Source organism: Vombatus ursinus, unplaced genomic scaffold (genome assembly GCF_900497805.2).
Source record: "Vombatus ursinus unplaced genomic scaffold, bare-nosed wombat genome assembly UNPS02014779.1, whole genome shotgun sequence".
NCBI classification, from domain to species: domain Eukaryota; kingdom Metazoa; phylum Chordata; class Mammalia; order Diprotodontia; family Vombatidae; genus Vombatus; species Vombatus ursinus.
In genome coordinates, this window is record NW_020954557.1 from 14,887,399 (window position 1) to 14,903,632 (window position 16,234).

General features: G+C 39.1%; 1 protein-coding gene across 6 annotated transcripts in view; it reads right to left on the minus strand.

Moving 5' to 3' along the window:
- The window catches only part of SLC39A10 (solute carrier family 39 member 10), a 135,690-nt gene that overhangs the window by 40,830 nt on the left and 78,626 nt on the right, over positions 1 to 16,234 (minus strand). Inside the window, exon 1 of one of the 6 annotated variants that reach the window (XM_027866024.1) lies at positions 12,184 to 12,268. The exons of 2 other annotated variants lie outside the window; for them this stretch is intronic. The gene's annotated coding sequence lies outside the window, so the exon portion shown is untranslated. Of the gene's footprint in view, positions 1 to 3,670; positions 3,733 to 4,094; positions 4,115 to 11,522; positions 11,706 to 12,183; positions 12,269 to 16,234 lie in introns of those variants that run through there. 3 more of the 6 variants (XM_027866025.1, XM_027866028.1, XM_027866026.1) reach the window with 3 other exon arrangements.

Genomic DNA, 16,234 nt, shown 5'->3' on the forward strand with positions numbered 1-16,234 from the left:
AAAACACAAGAAAAAGAAATTAAAGAAATAAAAATAGGCAATGAGGAAAGAAAACTATCACTTTTTGCAGATGATATGACAGTATACTTGAATCAACTGAAAAACAATCAACTACATCAGCAAAATAGCAGGACGTAAAATAAACCTACATAAATCATCAATGTTTCTATGTACTACCAACAAAACTCAGCAACAAGAGATAGGAAGAGAAATTATATTCAAAATAACTAGACAACACAAAATACTTGTGAGTCCAACTGCCAAGACAAACCCAGGAACTATATGAATACAATTACAAAACACTATTCACACAAATAAAGACAGATCAAAACAAATGGAAAAATATTCATTGCCCATGAGTAGGCTAAGCCAATAAAATAAAAATGACAATTCTACCTAATTTACTTATTCAGTACCATACCATTCAAAGTAGTGAAGAATTATGTTATAGATCTAGATAAAGTAGTAACAAAATTCACCTGGAAGAACAAAAGGTAAAGAATATCAAGGGAATTAACAACAATAAAAACCCAAATCATTAAGGAAGGTGGCCTAGCAGTTCCAGATTTCAAACTACATTACAAAGTGGTAATCATCAAAACAATCTGGTACTGCCTAGGAAATACAGTGGTGGATCAATGGAATAGATTAGGTTTACAATACACAGTAGTAAATGACCATAGTAACCCAATGTTTGATAAACATGAAGATCCAAGCTTTTAAAATAAGAACTCAACATCTGACAAAAATTGCTGGGAAAACTGTAAAGCAGGTTGGCAGAAACTAGATATAGACCACTATCTCACACTGTATACCAAGATAAAGTCAAAATGGATAAATGATTTAGACATAAAGGATGGTACCACAAATAAATTAGGGGAGCATGCAAAAATGTACCTGTCACATCTATGGATAAGGGAAGTAAAATAGATAATTCTGATTACGTGAAATTAAAAAGCTTTTGCACAAACAAAACTAATGCAGCCAAAATTAGAAGGAAAACTGGAAAATGTGAACAAATCTTTCACCAAGTTTCTGATAAAAGTCTCATTTTTCAAATACATATATGTATACATACATATATATGTAACGGAACTAAATTTATAAAAAGAGCATTCCCTAGTTGATAAACGGTCAAATATGAACAGGTCATTTTTAGAAGTAATCAAAGTTATCAATAGGCACATGAAAAAATGCTCTAGGAGAAATACAAATTAAAACAATTCTGAGATATCACCTCACACCTTCCAGATTGGGTAACATTATAGAAGAAGAAAATGATATGTTGGAGTGGATGTGGAAAAATTGGGACATTAAGGCACTGTTGTAGGGCAGCTAGGTGGCACAGTGAATAAAGCACTGGGCTTGGAATTAGGAAGACCTGAGTTCAAATCCAGCCTCAGAAACTTATTAGCTATGTGACCCTGGGTAAGTTCCTTGACCATTTGCCTCAGTTTCTTCACCTCTAAAATGAGCTAGAGAAGGTAATGGCAAACCACTCCACTATCTATGTCAAGAAAACCCCAAAAGGGGTCACAAAGAATTGGACACAACTGAAAAATGACTGAATGACAACAATGTGTTGTTGGTGGAGTTTCAAAACGGCCCAGCCATTCTGCAGAACAATTTGAAATTATATCCAAAAGGTTATAAAACTGTGCATACTCTTTGACCAGGCATTACCACTAGTAGGTCTGTATCCCAAAGAGATCAAATAAAAGGGAAACAGACCTATTTGTATAAAAATATTTACAGCAGCTCTTTTTGTGGTGTCAAAGAATTGATGAGGAGATGTTCATCAACTGGGGAATGGCTAAACAAGTTGTGGTATATGATCGTGATGGAATACTACTATGCTATGAGAAATGATGAGCAGTATCTTTTGCATGACTTCCCATGTATAATCTATATCAAATTGCTTGCCTTTGGGGTGAGGCTGGGGATTTGGAACTCAAGTTTTTTTTAAATAAATGTTAATTTTTTTTACATGCAACTGAGAAAAATCACATAAAAAAAATAAAGACAAGAAAAAAAGAAATGGCAAGCAGGATGGTTTCAGAAAAACCTTGGAAGACTTATATGAACTCATGCAAAGTGATGTGAGCAGAACCAGGAAAATACTACATACATTGTAACAGCAATACCGTAAGGATGATCAACTGTGAAAGACTAAGCTAGTCTGAACAACACTATGATCCAAGATAACTCCAAAGGTCCATGATAAAAAATACTATTCATCTCCAGAGGGAGAACTGATGACTTCTGAATGCAAACTGAAGCATATTTTTAAACTTTATTTTTATTGTTTTATTTTGATTGTGCTTTCTTTGGCATGGTTAATATGGACATGTTTTGCATGACTTCACATGTATAATCAAAATCAAATCACTTGCCTTCTCAAGGAGGGGAGAGTGGTAGGAGGGAGAATTTACAACTCTAAATTTTAAAAAATGATTGTTAAAATTTTACGTGGAATTGGTAAATACGTAATGAAATAAATAAAAACAATTAAAAAATACTACCCTGCAGTGAAGAAAGTGCTAAATAAATGTAAGTTCTTTTTTCCTTCAAAAATGAGCTTAAATAACCTTATAGGAAAGATCTTACCTTTCCAGTCATTTCAACCCCCTCAGTATATGTACTATTTATTTTTCTGGGCTGAATTAGTTTGTACTTTATATTATTTCTTTATAGTTTTTGTTTTCTCACATGCACTCTCAAGTCATAATTGGCATAGCTGTCCCCTGGAAGAATTAACATAAGGTCCAGGGCATTACTAATATGGCTTTGTAAAGTCAAAGCTGTACCAGACCAATTTGATTTCCTTTTCTAACAGTGACAAACCAAATGTGCTGGGGGGAATGAATCTATTACAGTTTTAATAATGCTTACATTTCCATGTGGTATGACTGTCACTTCCTATTATTTGATTTTAGAAACTATACCATCAATGTAATCACTCACTAGGACTCACCAAAGCAGTTTCTTACTTTCACCACTAGACAGCTGAAATGAACACCTACACTTTTCCATGGCAAACAGTCATTCTAGGGACTTATCAGCTGTCTTTAGATTAGACATATACACAAAAACAAACAACTTGGTATTCTATGTACAAAATGAAATGAGAGTTCCAAGATTGCAGAAGGGGGAAGGCTTTATGACTAACTGTTCATCAAGACTTAAGGCCTTTAAAGGGAGATTTAATAACAGAGATTTGGTGACTAGGGTGAAGAAGGGGGTGGTATCCATTACGGTTTAAGCAAACATAAGGAGATAGGAGAGAATGGGCTATCAGAGTAGTATATGGGCAAGTAGTACTATCCTGGCTAGAATGTGGTTTGCCTAAATGGTAACCACCAAAGTCAAGGATGGAGCAGAATCAGATTCAAAGATTCTATACTTAACTTACTTAAGCCATGGACAACTATTAATTTTTGAGTAGGGAAATGATTACTTTGGTACACTGATTACTCAAATGTATTCAGGGGTAAAGACTTGGGGGAAAAGAGACCAGTTAGGAGACAATAATCCAGGCAAAATGTTAATTGGCATTTATACAACTTTATATATCTCACTGCAACTTAACCTTCTAAAGTTGTTACTGTAAGAGTTATCCCTATTTTACTGGGAAAGAAATTTAGGATAAGAGGTTAAATGTGTTGCCCACCTTTAGTAAAGAGGTCTTCACTCCAAATTTCGCACTGTATCCATTATTCCATGCTGCCTCACAAAAATTCATTAAGGGTCTCAACTAGAGATGTAAAAGTTACAGAGGAAATGGATTTTAAGTATTATAAAGAAAAAAAAACCAATAGGCCTACAATTGACTGAAGGTAGATGGTTCGAAAGTTGAGTCAGAGGACTTCAAACTAGCATGACTACAAGAATGACAAAACTATTCAAAGAAATAGATAGGTTAAGATCAACCACTAGAAAATGTTGCTGAAACATTTGTGTGATGACTAACTTTGACAGACTTAGCTCTTCTCAGCAATGCAAGAATCTAAGACAACTCCACAAAACTCATGATGGAAAATGCTATCTACATCCAGAAAACGAACTATGGAGTCTGAATGCAGATAGAAGCATACCATTTGCTCTTTTTCTTTGTTCTGTTTCTTCTTTCATGTAGTTCCTCTCATTGGTTCTTCTCTACAACATGATTAACGTGAAAATGTTTAATATGAACGTATACGTGGAGCCTGTATCAGAGTTGCACACCATCTTGGGGAAAGGGAAAGGAAAAGACGGGGAGAAAATTTAGAACTCAAAATCTTATGGAAGTGAATACTGAAAACTAAAAATAAATAAACAAAAAAGAAAGGAAGGAAGAAAAAGAAAGAAAGAGAGAGAGAGAAAGAAAACGTTGCTGATCCATTCTCTGGTTTTCAACTTAGCACTTAAGAGTCACAGATTTAGAGCTGGAAAGGGATGCTAGAGATCTTCTAGTTCAACTTCATCATTCACAAACGGGAAGAAAAATAAGGTCCAGATGTTAGGTGATGCTCATTGGCCATACTGATGGTAAGCAGTAAAGTAAGGATTCAAAATCCGGTCCTGATTCCAAATGCACTGCATTTTCCTAGTCTTAAATGGTAAAGGCTAAATGAAGCGTTGTCCTAAAGCAACAAGGGTAGGGAGAAGGAACTTTTACCCCAATATAAATGCCATCTCTATACTTCACCTAGCAATATTCAGGAGGTAAGCAACTACTGCCACCCACAGGATCCTGTCCTATCACTTCTCCAACCTCCCACAGAGCTGAGTCTGCTCTTCCCTTTGGGTCAGTGTTCTCAAAGTGTGGTCTGGGGAACCACAAGTCCATTCAGAAATCTGAGAGGTCAAAACTATTTCCATAATAATACTAATACATTTGCATTTGTAATATGGCAGATCTTAACAGATATAACCAATCTAAACAAAAACTCTTGGGGGGGGGGGGGTTGTGAGGAGGTCCTCAATTTTTAAGAGTTGTAAAAGGGTCCTTAGAGCAAAAATTTGAGAACCAATGCTCTAGATGAGACTGCACCCATTACTACCTACTCCTACTACTAAAGAGAAAGATTCACTACCTAGGCTACTTGTTTATAAACACTTCCCTAAATGAATTCCTGAATACACCAATAAGTCTGTTGGCAACATTACCCAAGAATCAAAGGCTGAACAGGAGTTTCTGAAGTTTTCAGACACTCTAAAAATTATCTTTTTGCTGTCAATGCTTTTCGACTCAATAGCGTCAAAAATATTTTTTCAACATTATCAGCACAGTGGATAAAGGATGCCACCTTGTCATCATGCACCCATTCTCGCTTAAAACTGTATTTTATCATCTGAAAAATTGGTACTTTAGCACTTATCAAAAAGAGCAGATGTGATTTCAGTCCAATTTCCTCCATGCTCTCAATGTTTAACTTTGAAAAGCTAGGTTTTCTTATAGTCTATTATTTCTCATTAAAATGTCTAAATTACTAATAACTTAGACCATGTGTTGGATGGAAGGGGAGATGAGCAGGAGGAAGTAATAGGGTGGACATAGTAATAGCAGGGATAACCCAAATTCCTCTGGGAGACCTTCAGAGTTCCTCCTCGTATAGCTCAGAGTTAACTTTAGGCTACCCCAGTGACCTGAACAATGATATCTATCTCAAACACATTAACAATGACAAAATCAACACTGAGAGTCAACAAGACTCTTGTGTCAATGTTTACATTATACTAACAAAGTTACAAGTTAGAATTCTTCCTGTTAAAAACTGAAGTAAATGCTTCTGGAGATCATAGAGGGCTTTGGGTATTTGCTGAAATATCTGTTGTACCAAACCAAAATCTATGAATAAATTTAATAAACTGAAAATCTGTTTAACTTCCTGCACCAGGGTGAGTTGTCAAAACTTATATTATTGAAACACAGGCTCTTGCCTCCAGGTCAGAATTGAGTATTCTAAACAATTCAGAATGTATGGTAATAAACATAGCTGCAGAAAGCATAACAGATCTTTATTTACCAAAGTCATAACAAGTTTTTCTTTATTCCTATTTCAAGCTTGCTCTATTATTAGATTTTTTGCAGAAAAATGAATATAGAATTTATTTCTTTTAAATCAGGGTTCCCATTAATTGAAGTCTTATTGTATATGACAAAGTAAAGGATACATTCCTGGGGAAGAGGGTAAGTCACAACCATCAGCAAATTCAGAGGAACAAAATTCTTTAATTAAGAAGAGTAGGGGTTGAAGTGAGAATGATCCCTCCCTCCCCATCATCCACAAGATCCAGCAATTCAGGGTTCCACTATGAAACCCTGAACAAAAAATACAACTACACTGGCAATGTAAGTTAACAAAACATTAAAAGAATGCTTTTAACAAAAGGATAAATTTAGGGAAAGCATCCAGTGACATAATTATAGGTGACTGGTTTTATTAGCACCAAAACAAATGTTGGGTCTTCAAGTTACAGGGATCTTGAGAGCAAATATCCTGCCCCACATATTTAACAATTCCCCATGCTTAATACTCCCTACAATGGCAACATTTGTCTAGCAATGTATCTATTTAACAAGAGCCACATTTTTAAAATGTAATTCTTCATATAATAAAAGTCAGAAATAGAGTAAATCAGGTTTTAATACTTAACTTTGGAAGCAAATACATGTGATGATCACCAGATCAAAAATATTTGTTAATTACTTTTTTTAGTGTTTCTAAAATAGATTGAATAAAGAGATTTTTTATCAACTGGTTTCTTAAAATTTCCTTCCACTTAAGTATTGTCATAGCCTAAGTATTTTCTCATCAGATGGGTACATCTAACTCCACAACTAATTTACAAATTTAAGTGATTAATTCACTAAAAGAAGCACAATGGGTATAACAAATTCCTAATACAGTACTTCTGAGGCTTAGTATCTAAAACCAATTCTGACACTGTCATGTCAACAAATTCATTCATAGCTTTTTTGGGAAAATTACTTCATGAGTAAGATAAAGGCAGTGGGGCCAGATAATTCTAAAGTCCTCTACACCTCTGCACAGACCCATCTTTAGTATTTTCCTTAAATATTTCACATATAAATAACATATAAATAACATTTGGATATGTAAAACACCTTCTTCACACCTCTGTGGCAGGTAGTACAAACATAATTTACCATTAAGCAGAGAAAAATATTCTGAGAAGTTAAATGAGTTATCCAGTCATACATTCAGTAAATTTGAGATGAGATTTGAACTGACTTCTATATCACCACTATGCTTTTCAAGGATCACTAAAAGTTACCTTATTTCTATTTATGGCAGATTTTCCCCACCTAAATATTCCGTGTTCTACATATTGAGTAGGCATTCACTCTTTGTTGCTTATTTTTCTATGTTCTCACTAAACAAATCCCATCCACTCCTGTTTCTTAACCCTGATCTAAGGTACCTCTACAAATCAGCCATCCCCTATAGTCATTTAAGAAGCTCTAAAATTTCTTGAAACCACCCTTCAACAACGTTGACAGCTCTGTTATAAGAAAATTTTATTAAGCCCCTACTATGTGCCAGGCATTGTGCTAGAGACATAAAGAGGCAAAACAGTTCTCAAGTTCAAGTTTGCAATATAATGGAGGAGAACATGCAAACATACAGCTCAAGTTATATACAGAATAGAGAACAATTAACAAAAAGAAGGTCCTAGAATTAAGAGGGACTGGGGACAAATCTCAGTATAGAAGGGATTTTAATTCAGACTTAAAGGAAGCCAGGGAGGTCAGGAGACTGAGTAGAGGAAGAAAAGCATCCCATGCATGCCGGACAGAGAAAATACCAGAAGTGGAGTATCTTGTTCACGGATCAAAGAGAAGGCTAGTATTACTGGATCTAGGAATATGTGACAGGAAGTTAAGTATAAAGACTGGAAAGGTAGAAGAGAACTAAATTATGAAGGACTATGAATGCCAGACAGTATTTTGTATTTGATCCTGGAGACAACAGGAAGCAACTAGTTTTATGAGTAGGGAGGGTGACTGGGTCATAGGTGAGATTTAGGAAAATCACTTCAGTGGCTAGATGTTAGTGATGAGACAAGGCAGAAAGAGCCACAAAAACAGGCTATTTCAACAGTATAGTTGTGAGTGACGATGACCTGCACTATAGTGGCAAAACTTCACAGAATCTGTTTGAACATAAATAATGATCCCTTCTACAATAGTGCCTTGTGGACTCTTAGTGTGGGAGAAGCCATGTGCACTGAGCAGTCCATTTTACTTAGAGCTAAAATCTCAAATTTCCCTAGATATTATTTCTATACATTTTTCTAAGTCATTCTTAGGGAGTGTATTTAAGCAAGTAATGAAACTGGTCGATGACATTTTTGGTTAAAATAAAGAGACTATAGATGTCTTACATGTTCAAACTGTTTCTGGAAGCAATTCCAAAAAAGGAGATCCAGAAATATTTTGGTCAATAGCTGGCTGCATCACTGGATTCCAAAGAGACCAGTAACTACAAAACTTATTTGGTTTGTGTAAATATCTGGAGTTATCTGATTCAGACACTTCAGATAACATGCATACATTTCAGATAAAGAATTCATTGTAGAAACTACTTCTTTTTCTAGGTTCTACATTTTTTTGTAAAGTGCCTTATTTTTCATTGGTGAATTTGAAAGCCATCTTAATTTCAAATTTAACAGAAAGTACTAGTTTAATTCTGCTGTTAATTTCATTCACAAATTTAAGTTGAAATTTTCAACTAATAGTATTCAGGAACGTTAGTTTTCATCTATGAGGTTAATATCAGTTCAGTAAATGCATGCAACCTTAATCTTAAACATTTAGAATTGTCTCAAGGTTACCCACTTAATTTATACCAACAAACTAAACCTTAAAAATAAAACACCATTAGTTTTATAATTTCAAGTTTTATTTTCCAATCAGGATAAACAAAGAAAAAAAAACTACTAACCAAGAAAGCATGAATCATGCAATACAATTATTCAGAGAAAAGACCAGTCTCAAGGTAAATTACATAATCAAGTGTCACACGTTGCAGACAAAAGAGACAAACTCAAAGGGCATGCAGTTGCTACTCTCTTTCCTGTTTTTTGGTCTTTAACATGTCATTTGTTTGCCCTTCCACCCCTCAAAACTGTCATCACATGGACTGATGTATAAAAGGGCTGAACATATGGTGCCCTTCATCTCATGAGCATGCTTAAGGCAAATGATAGAAATAACTAAAACTTGAATGCTTTAGCAAAGTACATTTTAAAGAAAACTAGGAGATTCAATTTAAGATGCAGTAAATTAACACCAGAGGGCACCACTATGTGTTGGTATATACAATCAAGCTTCTGACTTCACATATGTAAACTTCCTTAAAAATTGGTTATTATAAGTGTCCACCATGTTTTTAATAAGATTATAGCAGTAAATACAGAACAAACTGACTTCCATGGCCATACATTAGCTAAGCAAGGTTTTTCTCCCACCAATTTTTTCTATTCTATTCTCTTTTGTTCTTTTTTCTTCTGCTGGGCCAGTACCATTCAGCCTACCTCTTTATGGCACAAGATTCCAAAATTGCCCATTCATGAATCTTGCTTTCCAGCTAGCGATCTTCTTTTAGGGAAGGGGAAAAGATGAAATTTTATTTCAACTGGTATTTACTAAATGCTTACAATGTGCCCAAGCATGCTGGTGTCTATTATTAACAAACTAATCAATGACGTTTTCTGCTAAAAATTAATTTCATTTGGCTAAATTTGAAAGCAGAGATCCAAGAAAGAAAAATTAGAATGTTCTAAAATTGGTCATCAGAAACATGAAGTAAGTAGTAAGACTACCCAAAATAGTCCCTGATGTCCAAGTCCAAGTCATACACTGGAAATAACCAGTATGAAATAGTTACCTTTGAAAGACCCAATACTACAAGAGAACAATAGGTACAAACCTTCCAGTACTCACATTACAGACAGGGAACAAGGGAGAGAGAAACCAAAAAAGGTACAAAAGAAACAATATGACTGTACTTAAGCCAGTATTGAATCCTGTTGCTACAGGAAAAAAAAAAAACATCACAGTAACAGCACAGTACTTCATTGAAGTATTTACAAAGTATCCAAACACATCAGGCAAAAGTGACTGTATCAGTATTAGCAAAATACTCCATGTGGCTCGATTTTATTCCTGCTCTTTGAGTCAGGCTTTGAAGGAAGTAAATATGTAATCCAAATACATCTTTCAACTCATCAGTGCTTCCTAATGCACACTGGGCAAGGTAAGTAAGTATACAGTTAGTGTTGAAAGCCATTGGACTCGCAACTGACAATATGCCAGGCTTCTGGCTGTTTCTATTCAGTAAGAAAAATCTCGGCAAGTTCCAGAACTGGCAGGGACTATCCCATCATAAATTCCCAATAAAGACTACAAAAATAAGCTATTATGAAACTTGTAAAAATAAAGACTTCTGGGTGTAGGGACTTAGATCCTTATTTTTCAATTTACACTCCATCTAAACCAATTCTAAACTGGATTGTCCCCAACAGTGTACTTTTGTATTTATCAATTTAATGTAGGATTTACACTTATGAAATGCCAGGGATTTACAAACACAATGCCAAGCAAATAAATTCTTCAAAATTTAAGCTCCTTAAGGTTCCCTCTCTCCAGTTTCAAAGCTCCTAGGAATAAATCTACCAGCAACGAAGTTTTCGTGGAGACAAGGTTACCCCCCCTTATCCCTCCCCCCAAAATACTAAAAAATCCAAGGAATTATAATAATTTAAAATTAAAGCTACTTAGGGTTCCCCCTCTCCAGTTTCAAAGCTCCTAAAAGTTTTTGTGGTGACAAGTTTACCCCCGGAAAAAAATCAAGAAAAAAACCCCCAAGTAATCATAGACTGTTAAGAGCTGGAAGAGACCCAAGAGGCTGTCTAGTCCAGCTCAAGTTAATTACCCAAGGTCACACAGCTATTCACGTCTCCTTACATTTTTTATTTTACCAGTGTTACATTCGAAGGGATTTTTCGGTTAATTTCTAATTTAAAAAGGGATTCAAGGCGTAGCTTAAGACGAACGTCCTACATTTTTTATAGATCGATGTGGCACTGGCTGAGGCCCAGCCCGGGGCCTGCAGGGGTGGGTGTCTCGTCTGCTGGGGCATTAGGCCGACCGGGCCCACGTGAAGCGGCCTCCACCCGAGACTGCAGTGAGGAAGCGCCCCACGTCACGCCGGCCCCGCCCTCACTGCGGCCTCGCCGGGGCCCGGGCCCCGCGTGCTCCTCACCTGGGAGGGGCGGAGCTGGCCGGGATCCGAGGCTGGGCAAGGGAGGGCGGAGGGAGGGTCCACCCCGCAGCCCCCTCCCCCGCCTCGGCTCGGCTCGTCTCGTCTCCAGGCCACCTCCGGAACAAAGCCAGGCAGCCACGCCGCGGCTGCGGGCGCTGCCAGGCGAGCCCCCACCCTCTCCCGCATTTCGTCCCCAGAACCCACCCATTCCTCCCACGTGAATCCTGGGCTCACAGGCATGTCCCTCACCTCATTCAAACCGCCCCCCGATCGACCTTCCATTAAGATGCGGTAACAAAAAGAAAAGATGGGGGGCCCCTCCCGGGGCTCAGGCGGCGGGGGCCCCCCCACGGCCGTTACCCTTCCAGACATTTTAAGCCAATAAACGGCGGATTCGCCGTCCCCGGGCCTCCTCCACCCAGGCTGCGGCGGGGCTTTAAAGCAAAGCCGGTCGCCGCGTACAGCCAGCCGGGCAGGGCTGCCCCCTTCCCGCGGCCTCCCCGGCGACCACCCCCCACTTCCCCCCGCCCCTCCCCCGGCCGCCGCGGCTTCCCTCTGGCTCAGAGAGGGAGAGCAGCCCGAGAGCCGGGGCCCCGCCGGCCGGCGAACGGCCGCCCCAGCCAGCGCGAGCCCCTGGGCGCACGTGAAGGGCAAAACAGCTCCGCGCACCGCCCGCCGCTCTGCCTCCCTCTCCCACGCCGCCGCTGTCTCCAGCAGCTGGGACGGACGGAGGGGGGGGAAAGCCGTAGCCTGGCTACCCAACACCCTCCCAGCTCCCGGGGACCCGGCCGAGGATCCCCGGTTCTGCCGCCCGCTTCCACCCCCCGCGGTCCCGGGACTCGCGGTCTCCGTAGTGGATGGGGCCGGTTCTGGGGGAGGGAATGTAAACAAATCGGGGTTTTATAGTTACCTCACACTCGAGTGCCGTGTGCATCTCCTCTCCGCTCGGTACCAAACCCCGGCTGCACCAAAGAGCGTATTCATCAAAACCAGCTGCGCTAGCTGCGTCGAGGCGGCATGCCCGCCCCACGCTCGGCTACGCTGCCGGCGTACAAAGCCCCGCTCAATCACCCGCGCAGCCGCATCCCCGTTCTCCGGTGAAGGCTACGCTACTGGCGTACACATAACTTCTCCGCCATTCACCTTGGGAAGGCCGATTACGTACAATAGCCCATCGCTCACGGAGTCTTCGTTAGCAGGCGGAGCCAAATGGAAAGCTGACTTTACGCTAAATACGCAGCCCACGCTCCACGCTAGTTTTGTTCCAAGGAAGGCACTGCCCCCGAGAGGCTGGGGGTGGCTTGTAGGGCTACTTGAAACGCATGCGTAAAATGCCCCTTGCCACTTGACAATTGTTTTGAGGTTGGAACACTGGCAACGGCCTTCCCAGACATCTTTCCCCTCCTTTTTTTTTTTTTTTTTTAAGAAAAACAGAAAGGAAAGTGGGAGGCCATCTAGTGGCAGATGCCTCTCCAAAAATCATGGAGAAAGAGCAGTAATCTGTGGTTGTCAAAAGAGCAGTGATATGTGGTTGCCAAAGTGGATGACAGTGGATATAAAGACAGTGGGTATAATGCTGTTATGATAGTCTTTTATAACTATGCTCAGGATTCCCCCCAAATAAAGGGCCTTTCCGGGCAGCGTGACAGAAATGAAAGAGTTCTGGTTCTGGAGTCAAAGGACCAGAGTTCAAATTCTTTCTAATACCTGTGTGAGCTTGGGCAAGTTACTAGTCAGGTGTCACTTTCTTCATCTGTAAAATGGTAAGAGTTAGAGTAGATGGTCTGTAGTTCTAAATGCATGATTGTGAGTCAGCTTCCTCCAGGAAAAACTGAAGGCGCAGCCCTACGACCCACCAAAAAACATTTATTTTTCACTTATTATTAGGGATAAAAATGCAAATGTATGGCAGCCCCTGTCTTCACCAGATGTATATGGTAGTTTGGAGTGGGAGTTAAAACATGCCCATGGATAAGTAAACACAAGACAGACACAGAATATTCAAAATGAGGAGAAACTAAGAATAGGGAATCTCCTATTCAGTAAAGTCCTCTTAATATTTCAGGTATTTGAATTAAGCTTTGAAGGTGTTCCAAGAGAAGAAGAAAAAGAGGGAGAAATATGGAAATAGACTGCAAAGGCACTGAGGTGGAAAGGTGGAGTGTTTTGTACATTGAACAATAAATAGATAAGTTTAACTGGAGTACTGCACTTGGAATCAGAAAGACCTGGGTTCCAATCCAGGATCAATCACTTACTAGTTTCGTGACGTTGGACAAGTCATTTAACTTCTGTTTGCCTCCACTCCCTCATCTGTAAAGTTGGTATAATAATAGTACCTACTTCCCAGAAATGTATTGAGGATCAAATAAAATATTTGTAAAGTTTTGCAAACCTTAAGGCTGTTACGTAAATATTGCCTATTGTCTTCAGGAGAATGAGCAACAGGACAAAAAGGAGGAGTAATACCTAATCAATTGGGAAAGATAGGTTAACTCTAGATTACGAAGTACTTTAAATGTTGAAGAGAGTTAACATTCTATCTTAGAGACCATGGACAACCACCATAATTCCATAGGCTCAGGAGTGATATGGCCAAACCTTAGGAATATCAGTTTGTCAGCTGTGCAAGAACTGATTTTGAAGGAGTATGATTGGATACAGGGAGACCACTTAACAGGCTAGAGGTGATGAGGATCTAAACTTGTGGTTGTGGTGTGAGTAGAAAAAATAAGACAGACTCAAGAGATGGCACCCAAAGCAGCTTCACTTCTGCCTAGCTTCTCATGCTCTCTGTCCACCACCTGGTTTGACTGACCCTTCTTCTTACTCTCCGCAATCCAGGCTTCTGCTCCAGCCATGTAGTTCTGCTTGCTTGCCCCTTTGCAGAACTTGTTTATTCATGTCTTCATTCCTGTGTACATACTATACCCACTAGAAGCATTTTTTTCTGCCCCCTCTTTACCAATCCTTTACCACCTTCAGAAAGCTGGCTCTGAAGTCCTTTCATCATTAACCGCTACAGACTATGCCTTGATTCAATTATGTTTGCTACATATCTCCACTCATCTGTGTTACTTTCTCATATCTCTATGTGTTGTTCTATATCCAGTTCTATCCCTGACTTTTAAGTTCATACGTTTCTTTTGTATGCCTATATAAGGTACCTATTGTGACACTTAATAAGAGATGACCAACTTTTCAGCACACTATTTCTCATTTCATCTTTTTCCTCTGTGGTTAAACTCAACCTTTTCTCCATATTTATTTCCAACTTTCCGTAAAATGAAAGGGTCCAGTTCAATGGCCTTTAAAATCCCTTTCAGCTCTAAATCTATGATCTTGTTTTACATCAGTTTTCTTTATTCCAATTCAACAAGTTCAAAATTCAGTTTAAGAATCTGAAACTAGTTTGTAGAAATTACTACTACATTTGAGGCAGCGTAGCCTATAGGGAGGCCATCTGAGAATCAGAAGGATTTGACTTCCAAAGAGAGCTAATGGGGGGCACCCTAGGTGACGCAGTGGATAGAGTACAGGCCCTGAAGTCAGGAGGACCTGAGTTCAAATTCGTCCTCAGACCAAACACTTGACCCTTACTAGCTGTGTGACCCTGGGCAAGTCACTTAAACCCAATTGCCTAAAAACGAAAACAAACCCCCCAAAAAAACAAAGAGAGCTAATGAAAAGGGAATGCTCCATATGTACAAAAATATTGATAGTAGCTCTTTATGTTGCAGCAAAGAACTTGAAACGAAGGGGCACCCTTTAGTCGGGGAATGGATGAACAAATTGTGGTATACATGTACAGTATTATATTGATGAAAACTGACGAAAAAGGGTGATTTCAGAGAAACTTAGGAAGATTTATATGCCTTAATACAGAGTGAAGTGAACAGAACCAGGAGAAAGATTGATTTAGTAAAGACAGCATTGTAAAGTAAAATGACTCCGAAAGACTTAAGAAATCTGATTGATGCAATGACCAACCATGACTCCAGAACAAAGTGACTTGTGGGTCAGACAGCTAGTAAATATCTAACATGGGATTTGAACGCAGATCCTCCTAACTCCAAGTCCAGTGTCCAATGTACCATACCATGATTCCCTTCCAACTAATTTATAAACTCCTTGAAGGTAGGAACAAAGTCTTATGTATCTTTATACTCACCTTATTATCTAGTTCACTACTTTGACAGTACATGCATAATAGATCAACTATTTTCTAAATGAATTGAGTTAAAAACTATCATTTCTTCTGTCTTACTGACACTCAAAATGAGATACAAAGAAGGACTTGCTCAAAGTCACCCAGTGAGGCAGTCATATATAAAAAGTCAATTTATTGGAAATTAAATTTACAGAATTTATCAGTGTTCTGATGTAGCTAAATGAACGAAAAAATCTTCTATTAAGCACTTATTATGCACCAAGCACTGGGCTAAGTGCTAGGTATACAAATAGAAAAAGTTAGATAATCTCTACTCCCAAGGAGTTCCTACTCCAATGGGGGAGACAACTAAAAGAAAGCTTGACTACAGGGCAGTCAGCAAGACCCAGGGTCCTTAGGTTATACCAGTGGGTTAGATTAAAGTGCCAGAGGTCAGTAGGCCACAGAGGCAGGGCAGATGGTAAGGCCTGGAAGCTCTTACGAGGCACTGGCAGGGCAGATGAAAAGATCTGGTGGTTCTCCATCTCACCCAAAGAAACAGAGTTGGTGAATACCGCCATATCTAAGATATGTGAGGAGTTAATAGGTCATGTAGCAACATCACTTCAGAGAGGGAAGATGGTAAGATAAAAAGATAGTACTGGACTGGGTGTCAGGACACCTAGACATTAACTGTATGAGCTGGAACAGGAGTTCTTAACCATTTTTGTGTCATGGCTCTCCTTTCACAATCTGGTGAAATCTATGAACTCCTCAAGATAATGTTTCAAATGCATAAAATATGTAGGAT